Source organism: Coffea arabica, chromosome 9c (assembly GCF_036785885.1).
Source record: "Coffea arabica cultivar ET-39 chromosome 9c, Coffea Arabica ET-39 HiFi, whole genome shotgun sequence".
NCBI lineage: Eukaryota > Viridiplantae > Streptophyta > Magnoliopsida > Gentianales > Rubiaceae > Coffea > Coffea arabica.
The window spans coordinates 4,604,821-4,614,877 of record NC_092326.1 but is presented as its reverse complement, the minus strand read 5'-3'; positions in this window follow the sequence as shown (position 1 = coordinate 4,614,877).

The following is a 10,057-nucleotide window of genomic DNA, read 5'->3' as shown; positions in this document are numbered from 1 at the left end:
TGATGCTGCAGAATTTTTAATAGTAACAATAGTAATGTATTTTATAGGAAATCCAAAAGAAAAATTAAATTCTAATAAAACATTTTTAACAAATTTAAAATGCCCAACATTATCAGACTTTAGATGGTATAAAGATATGTTTTTAACAAATGTATTAAGAAGACCAGATTGCAATGCTGCATTCTGGAAAGAAAGATTCATAACAGAATTACCAAGTTTATTTTCACAAAGAATAATGGATAATTTACAAAAAGAAATGGAAACAGATGTGATTTCATTCGAAAATATAACTTTTGGACAATTATTTGCCTTTGTAAAAAAGGAAGGATAAATGTTATGTTCAGAATTAAGATTACAAATAAAATATGGTTCTAAATCAAAAGAAGTAGGATCATTCTGTGAAACATTTGGAATTAAAAGAATAAAATCACCATCAGCATACAAAAAGAAAATTAAGCAATATACTAAGAAAATGAAATATAAAAGACCTAAAGAAGATAAACTAGAGAAAAAGAGAAAATTTGTAAAAAGAAAAATAGTTTGTTACAAATGTGGAAAAATAGGTCATAAAGCAAACAAATGTAAATTAAAAAAAAAATTACAGAAATCTGTGCTAGCGAAGAAGAAATTAAAAATAAATTAATAAATTTATTAATAAATGAAAAAGATCAAAGTTCTGAAGATGATTACTATAATGATATATCTAGTTCAGAAAATGAAGAAAATTGTAATTGCTCTAACTCTTCAAAATATATAAATGTTATAACTAAAAAAGAAGACAAAGAATTTTTACTAGATATAATAGAAAAAATAGAAGATCCAGTAGCAAGAAAGGAATATTTAGAAAGATTAAAAAGTCTAATTATTCAAGAAGATAAAATGCCAAAAATAATAGAACCTTTTAATATTTCGAAATTAATAGATAAATATCCAAATATAAATATAATGAAAAAAGAAACCACTAAAGATCTTCAAACAGAAATTAATGATTTAAAAATACAAGTAAAACAATTACAGAAAGAAATTATAGAATTAAAAACAAAATATTTAGAAATAGAAGCAAAATTAAAATTAATAGAAGATCAACCTTCAACTTCTAATTCTAAAACAGAAGAAATTAATATTTCTGAAAGACCAACAGATGAAATTCAATATTTAAATACAATAGAAAAAATAATATTTCAAAAATGATTTGCATTTGTAACTATCACAGTAGAAGATTTCAAAGAAACATATATAGCTTTAATAGATAGTGGAGCAGATTCAAGTTGTATAAAAGAAGGAATAATTCCCACTAAATATTATGAAAGAACCAAAGAAACATTAATGGCAGCAAATGGAGAAAATTTACAAGTCAAATATAAATTTACTGAAGGATCTATATGTAATAATGAATATTGCATTAGACATAATTTCATAATTGTAAAGAATATAAATCATGATATAATACTAGGAACACCATTTTTAATTCAAATATATCCATTTTTTGTAAATAATGAAGGAATTTCAATAAATATAATGGGAAAAACGATTATCTTTAGATTTCTAACCCCAGTAAAACAAAGAGAATTACAAACATTACAAACCTCTTCTATTTACAAAACAATAAATAGTATTACTAAAGTACAACAATAAATAAATTATATTAAAGAAGAAAAATCTTATTTAAAAATTGAAGAACAATTAAAAGATAGTAAGATACAGAAAAGAATTGTAGAAATAGAAAAATTATTGCAAACAGAAGTATGCGCTGATATTCCTAATGCTTTTTGGGATAGAAAACAACATATGGTAGAATTACCCTATGAAGCAGGGTTTAATGAAAAAAATATTCCAACTAAGGCTAGACCAATACAAATGAATTTTGAGTTATTAGAATTTTGTAAAAAAGAAATAAAAGCATTAATAGATAAAAAGTTAATAACCCCTTCAAAATCACCATGGAGTTGTGCTGCTTTTTATATTATGAATCAAGTAGAAAAAGAAAGAGGAGTTCCAAAATTAGTAATAAATTATAAACCATTAAATAAAGTATTACAATGGATTAGATATCCAATCCCCAATAAAAAAGATTTGCTAAATAGATTATTTAAAGCAAAGATATTTTCAAAGTTTGATTTGAAATCAGGATATTGGCAAATATTAATAACACCAAAGGATAGATATAAAACAGCGTTCACAACACCTTTTGGACATTATGAATGGAACGTAATGCCATTTGAATTAAAAAATGCACCATCAAAATTTCAAAATATAATGAATGATATTTTCAATCCTTATAGTTCATTTAGTATAGTTTATATTGATGATGTATTAATATTTTCTGAATCATTAGAACAACATTTTAAACATTTGAATATCTTTTTAAAAATAATCAAGAAAAATGGATTAGTAATTTCAGCAGTAAAAATGAAATTATAAGATTTTTAGGACATGATATATATCAAGGAACCATAAAACCAATTAATAGATCTTTAGAATTTACTAGTAAATTTCCAGATGAAATAAAAGATAAAAATCAATTACAAAGATTTTTAGGATGCTTAAATTATATAGCAGATTTCTTTCCTAAATTAAGACAAGAATGCTCAATATTATTTAACAGGTTAAAGAAAAGTCCAAAACCATGGACAGAGGAACATACTCAAAAAATTAAATATTTAAAGGAAAAAATTAAATCATTACCATGTTTATGTCTATCACATCCTAACGCATTCATGATAGTTGAAACAGATGCATCAGAATTAGGATATGGAGGTATATTAAAACAAAAAATAGCAGAGTCTAAAGAGGAATTAGTTAGATTTCATTCGGGAACATGGTCTGACCCACAAAAGAATTATTTAACTATTAAAAAAGAAATTTTATCTATAGTATTATGCATATCAAAATATCAAGATGATTTATATAATAAAAAATTTTTAATTAGAATAGATTGTAAATCTGCAAAAGAGATTTTACAAAAGGATGTTCAAAATATAGTTTCAAAACAAATATTTGCTAGATGGCAAGCTATTTTATTTATTTTCGATTTTGAAATAGAATTTATTAAAGGAGAAAATAATTTCTTACCAGATTTTCTTACTAGAGAATTCTTACAAGGACATGGATCGAGAAATGATGGCTCAAAGTGCTGATCGAGAATATACCAATTACCTTAGAAACCAAAGAGATTCTCCTAAACTCCAAAATAAAGAAGCAGTCCTTCAATCCAGAGGATATCAATACTTTGTTCAAACCAGAAATGGAAGACAAAGTATTCCAGCTTATCAAATTCCCAAAAATGATACTGTATATATCCAAAAGAGCAATTATGCGACCCTTACTCCAAAAGAGAGAGCTTTTCTCATCCAAAGAGAGATCCAGAGAAACACTATTAGAATTCAAATTCTACGAAGAACAGAGAGAAGTGAAGAAATTCAGCAACATTATAAAGATCAAAATAAACAATTATGTAATCAGCTTAAAGATGTTGTTTATTAATTTTGCAGGATTATGAATTCAAAAGCAGGAAATTCCAGACCAAAGACTCCTCAAGATTATGAGATGAGTCTTACTCCTGTAACTCAAAATAGATTCCAATTATTACAAGACTTTCCAGCCCTGACCTACAGCCAAGCTGCTTGTACTCCAATTTCCTCTCAAATCAGACCAATCCAACAAATACCAAAATCCCCAGAAAAATTCACAGAAAATACCTATTTTACAAAACCATTCACTCAACATATTACTTTAACAAGATTCCAAGAAATACCAATATATTCTACACTCAATCAGCTTACTCAAAGGATCTTTCCTCAAAAATGTTATTGGCAACCCGATAATCCTTCAAAAAATTTGGATTATTACGAATTAATTCTTACAGATACTCAATCTGTAGAAATATTCCCTATTCCAGACAAAAAGAATCCAAATATAATTAGTCATTCCAAGTGTATAATAAAGAAAGTTTGTTCACCAAACGAATGGACTTCTCTTTATTCCAAAAAATCATTCTCAGTCAGATTCATTCCAGATGGATTCACATATCAAGATTATAAAATGGCATGGTATCGTGCTTTTTTATATAGACCATTCAATCATTCATGGTTCTTCACCTTCAAAGAAAGTTGTAACAGAGAATTTTCAATTTGGTTTAATCATTGGTGGCAATGGTTCGGCCCTCAAAAGGAAATACTACCTCCAAATGTGTTAATGGGATTTCAGACTTATCTCAAAAGAGCAAAGGGGGAAGAGTATACAAGACCGATATTATTCCATATGGAGTTCAAAGTACCATGGATATTTTGCTGGAGTTTCAAAATTCATCAAGAATTAGAAAAACCTCTTCCAATGTCACTAGTCAAAAAATTCAAAATCAAATGGTGGACGGGATTCAATCAAGAATTCGGAGATCAAACAAATGTGATAAGATTTTTGACTACTGGAGACAAACTAAAATGGACAACTCAGCCAACCACTACTTAAACAACTACTCCAAAGAAGACAAGACAGCCAACCACTACTCCAACAACTACACCTACTCCAACCACTCCACAAAAAGATAAAGAAAAAATGACAGATATAGCATCCGAGGGAATTGCCAGCAACTTTTTGATAAAGCAGATGATACAGAATCCCGAGATGCTCCAAGAATACTTGAATTATTTGCAAAAACAGAACAAGAAAGAGGAAACTGACAAAATTGATGAGTCAACTGGATCATCCGAATCCACATTTGATCCCTTTGGTGGACCATACGGATAAGACCCAAACAACTTTTGAAAAAAGATGTCGGCCACAATTCAAGAAAAGAAAATGAAATTCAAATTCAGATGAAATGCAAATGCAGACGTCTCTATAAATAAATTGAAGACAGAAAGAGGAAGCATCGGTGAATAACCAAGCAATCCTTTTGCGAAAAACCCTTTAGCAAAAATTCCAATCTCTCTTATTCAATCCCTTTATATTCAACCACTCTTGTATCTTTCTAATATTTTAATAGGAAGAACAAAGTTTGGAAGAATTCCACAATCATCAGATTCAAGCTTCCGTTAGCAACTCTAAATTTTGTAAGTTCCATTGTTTAAATAATCGTCTATGTTTATTTGCAGAAACCCTTATAGTTCATAGTTTATATTGATGATGTATTAATATTTTCTGAATCATTAGAACAACATTTTAAACATTTGAATATCTTTTTAAAAATAATCAAGAAAAATGGATTAGTAATTTCAGCAGTAAAAATAAAATTATTTCAAACAAAAATAAGATTTTTAGGACATGATATATATCAAGGAACCATAAAACCAATTAATAGAGGTTTAGAATTTACTAGTAAATTTCCAGATGAAATAAAAGATAAAAATCAATTGCAAAGATTTTTAGGATGCTTAAATTATATAGCATATTTCTTTCCTAAATTAAGACAAGAATGCTTAATATTAGAGAAACCAAATTTCTTCATATTCTTGTAGTAGTGGGTGTTTAATAGAATTTATGTACCTTTGATCTTGCAGTACTTATATATAGAGGTACATTGACACCCTTTGAGATGACTTTGGTATTTGTTGAAATATAAGAATATCATTCTCCATTTCTTTATTTCTTCAATTCCGATTGTAGTATTTCATTTTATTAGTTTTATAACACGTTATCAGCACGAGTCTTTACTTTTGAGCAAAAGGTGAAAACGGAGACTCTATCTTGAACAAAAGTGAAACAGGAAATTTTACCAAAATTCTGCCTGCATTTCTTCAAGTAACTTCTGAGGTAAATTTCTGACCCACAAACATATTTCAATTTCTTATGACTAATATTTGAATTATTGCAAAATACAAGTACCTACTGTTGAGCAACCACTGAACACAAACATATATTGTTTGATATCTTTGAGGTAATATTTCTCCTTTTAATTCTACTTATTTATCTTTATAATTATTTATTATAAATACTTATATTCTGATGCATTGAGTTTTAGAGATGCTATTATAGAAAATCAATTATGTTTGGGGATTCACTTGTCCTTTGAAATACTTAAAGAAAAAGATTCGACCACCTGAAGATGGTCGTTCTTTAACGAAAATATTTGACCATTAGAAGATAGTTATTATTTCAAAAGTCTGGTATGATAAATTTACTTGTGGCTACAAGAACATAATTATACAATTTTCAGAATTACGTCTCAGTTGAAATTGTGTTAAAAAAATTTCACTCATAAGATATATTGAAAATGATACTCTCTACAATTGATTTCTCGAATATGCTCCTATAGTAGCAATATTAAGAGAAATTTTGAGAAGTATTTTGTACTTATTGCATGCTAATTCTATTCCATTCCCAAAAGTGAATGCGACCAAATTTTAATTTATTAGTTATAGTTGTTGCCATGACCATGATTTTGGTAAATATATATTTTACCATAACAAGAGAAAAAGTTACCACTTACAGTGGGATAATAATGATAAAGACAAGAAAATAAGAATCATGAAGATAAATATCTCGAAGTACATTTGACGAATCAAAATTATAATATCATCTTCACATGGCCAATTTCTTTAAACACCCTGAAGGTGTATGATGATTGATTTAATTAGCTTTTCTTTCTGAAGAAGAAATGGATGTTAAACATTTGGGATCAAAAGATTATAGTGATGATAATTGTCTCATAAGAATTATGGTGACAATAATATGTGCCTCGCTAATAAATGCTACTATATACACTATTTTTCAACAAAAGAGACAAACACAATTAGTAGTAGTGCTTAAATGATTGAAAATTCCAGAAGAGCTACTGTTATATTCCTCCCTGTAGAAGAAAAGTTTATGATAAATAAAACACTACTTTTTATCATGTATCGAAAAATTTATTGAATTTGAATATCCGTTGAAATAGATATCAAATTGAGACACTAAATGAGACAATAATATGGATCATGTTTAGAAATCAAGTGAGATAAAGGTTAATTATATCATAATAATCATTCGAGAGAGAAATGGTTATCGATATAGTTGTCTTCATTCTCATTTTGATTTATAATCATCAATTGCAGTAAACCAGAAGTTTACTGATCCCAATGTATATGTGATTTGACAAAAGTGAGAATATTTGAGAGTCGACAAGTATTTATACATACCCTTTTTATATTATATATGGCTCCAAAAGAAATTTAAAATTTATGTTGGGTATGAATCACCTTTCACGATTAAATATCGTAAAATATTGATGGGTGATCTATTGAACGATTTATTTATTCTGATGAGTTACGATTCCCGACATTAGGAGGAGGAAAAGATCAACCTATCAACTTTTATAATATCAAGTGTTACATTTCATCAGGCTCCAATTAAATTTTCTATGATTTCGTTCTCTTCAGGAGGGACCTCTTCAAGAGATTGAATTTTGTCAAGACATTTAATCTCCAGAGATACTTGAAATCAATTTATACCTTATTTAGGTAGGCCGACCTTAAATTTATTGTAACACTTGTGCATGTTCTTCAGGGACATCAATTTTAATCAAGGTATTTCCTGCAGGAATAGTTGATTTAATGACTCTTCTGGAGTCGATAATATATCTGACAATTGGTTTGCAGTTTTCTGCAAATGAATAATTTCTTGAACTTCTAGTTCACATTATTTTATATGCCTCGTAAGTTGGTCGTTCTTCCAAAAGCCTGATATGATTGGCTTCATTTACGGCTGCAAGATTTTAAATCTGTCAACGAATATAATTCAACCATATTCAGAATCACTTCTCAATTATCATTATGTGGCGAAAAAAAAAACATGTACAGAATTATATTCGTTGATAGATTTAAAATCTTGCAGCCGTAAGTGAAGCCAATCATATCGGATTTTTGGAAGAACGACCAACTTCAGGTGGTCGAATTTTTCTTTCAAATCTTGTCAATAGACAAGAAGATCCTTGACAGTAAGATACTCTATTTTTAATCCTTCATCAAGAAGATTTTTAAAAATAGAGTGTCTTACTGTCAAAGATCATCTTATCCTTTGGCAAGATTTGAAAGAAAGATTCAACCACCTGAAGTTGGTCGTTCTTCCAAAAGCCCGATATGATTGGCTTCACTTACAGTTGCAAGATTTTAAATCTGTCAACGAATATAATTCTGTCCATGTTTTTTTTTTTCGCCACATAATGATAATTGAGAAGTGATTTTGAACATAGCTGAATTATATTCGTTGACAGATTTAAAATCTTGCAGTCGTAAGTGAAGCCAATCATATCGGGCTTTTGAAAGAACGACCAACTTCAGGTGGTTGAATCCTTCTTTCAAATCTTGCCAAAGGACAAGAGGATCTTTGACAGTAAGATACTCTATTTTTAATCCTTCATCTAAATGATGACGAAGAAAAATCATAGCTTTGGCACGATTTTGGTTTGAGAATTCATTTTTTTCAACAATAATGTTACCAAGACCCATTGCCTCAAGATGGATTTCAATATCCAATACCCATGATAAATAATTTTTTTTCAAAAATATCAAGAGGTACGAACTCTTGTTTTGTAAGATTAGCCATAAAAAATTAAAATAAATTTTTGACTTAGAAATTTACCTCAAAAGTCACTTGAAGAAATACGAACAAAATTTCGGCAAAATCTTGTGCTTCACTTTTGTTCAAAGTAGCGCCCCCGTTTTCACTTTTTGCTCAAAAGTAGAGACTCGTGCTGATAACGTGTTATAAAATTAATAAAATGAAATACTACAATATAAATTGAAAAAGTAGAGAAATTGAGAATGATATTCTTATATTTCAACAAATACCAAAGTCATCTCAAAGGGTGTCAATGTACCTCTATATATAGGTACTACAAGATCAAAAATACATAAATTCTATTAAACACACACTACTACAAGAATATGAAGAAACTTATGAAACGGTTTCTCCACCACATGAATAGATTTATGGATTGTAATTTCTATACATAATGTAGCCATAAAATCATAAATTAATTCTCTTGGGAATACAAAGGGACATCCACATTTTTAGTTATTTCATAACATGTTATAAAACTAATAAAATGAAATACTACAATAGGAATTGATGAAGTAGAGAAATGGAGAATGATATTCTTATATTTCAACAAATACCAAAGTCATCTTAAAGGGTGTAAATGTACCTCTATATATAGGTACTACAAGATTAAAAATACATAAATTCTATTAAACACCCACTGCTATAAGAATATGAAAAAACCTATGACACGATTTCTCCACTACATGAATAGATTTATGGATTGTAATTTCTATACATAATGTAGCCATAAAATCATGAATTAATTCTCTTGGGAATACAAAGGGACATCCACATTTTTAGTTATTTCATAACACTCCCCTTTGGATGTCCATTACACAAAAAATATGCCTCGTTAAAACCTTACTAGGAAAAAATTCATCGGAAAAAAAATCCTAGTGAAGAAAAAAAAGTACACTATTCCTGTGTATTAATTTCTCCCCCTAATACAAATATCATTTGAGATTTTTTAATCGTCGCATTCCAATATGCTTCACCAATTGCACTGAGATATGATACTTCAGAACCAAGTATCTCTCCATCTTCCTCTCGCGGTCTAAAAGGATCCTTAATAGAATCTAATGATCCGACAACCATTGGAGTACTTAATGTATGTGTCTTATCCATACAAAACCGCTTTAATACCTTCCGGATATAAACAGTTTGGTGTACAAAAATTTCACTTTTCAAATGCTCAATCTGTAAACCAAGACAGAATTTTGTCTTTCCAAAATCTTTAATCTTAAATTCTTTTTTCAAATATTCAACACTATTTTGAATCTTTTCAGAAGTTCCAATTAAATTTAGATCATCAACATATACCGCAATTATCACAAAATTTGATCCATTTTTTTCATAAAAATACATGGACATATTGGATCATTGGTATAACCATCTTTAGTTAGACATTCATTGAGGCGGTTATACCACATACGTCCAGATTGTTTGAACCCATACAAAGATCTTTGTAATTTAATAGAATAAATATCTTTAGGAGTTGATTTGCATGCTTCAGGCATATTAAATCTTTCGGGGATTCTCA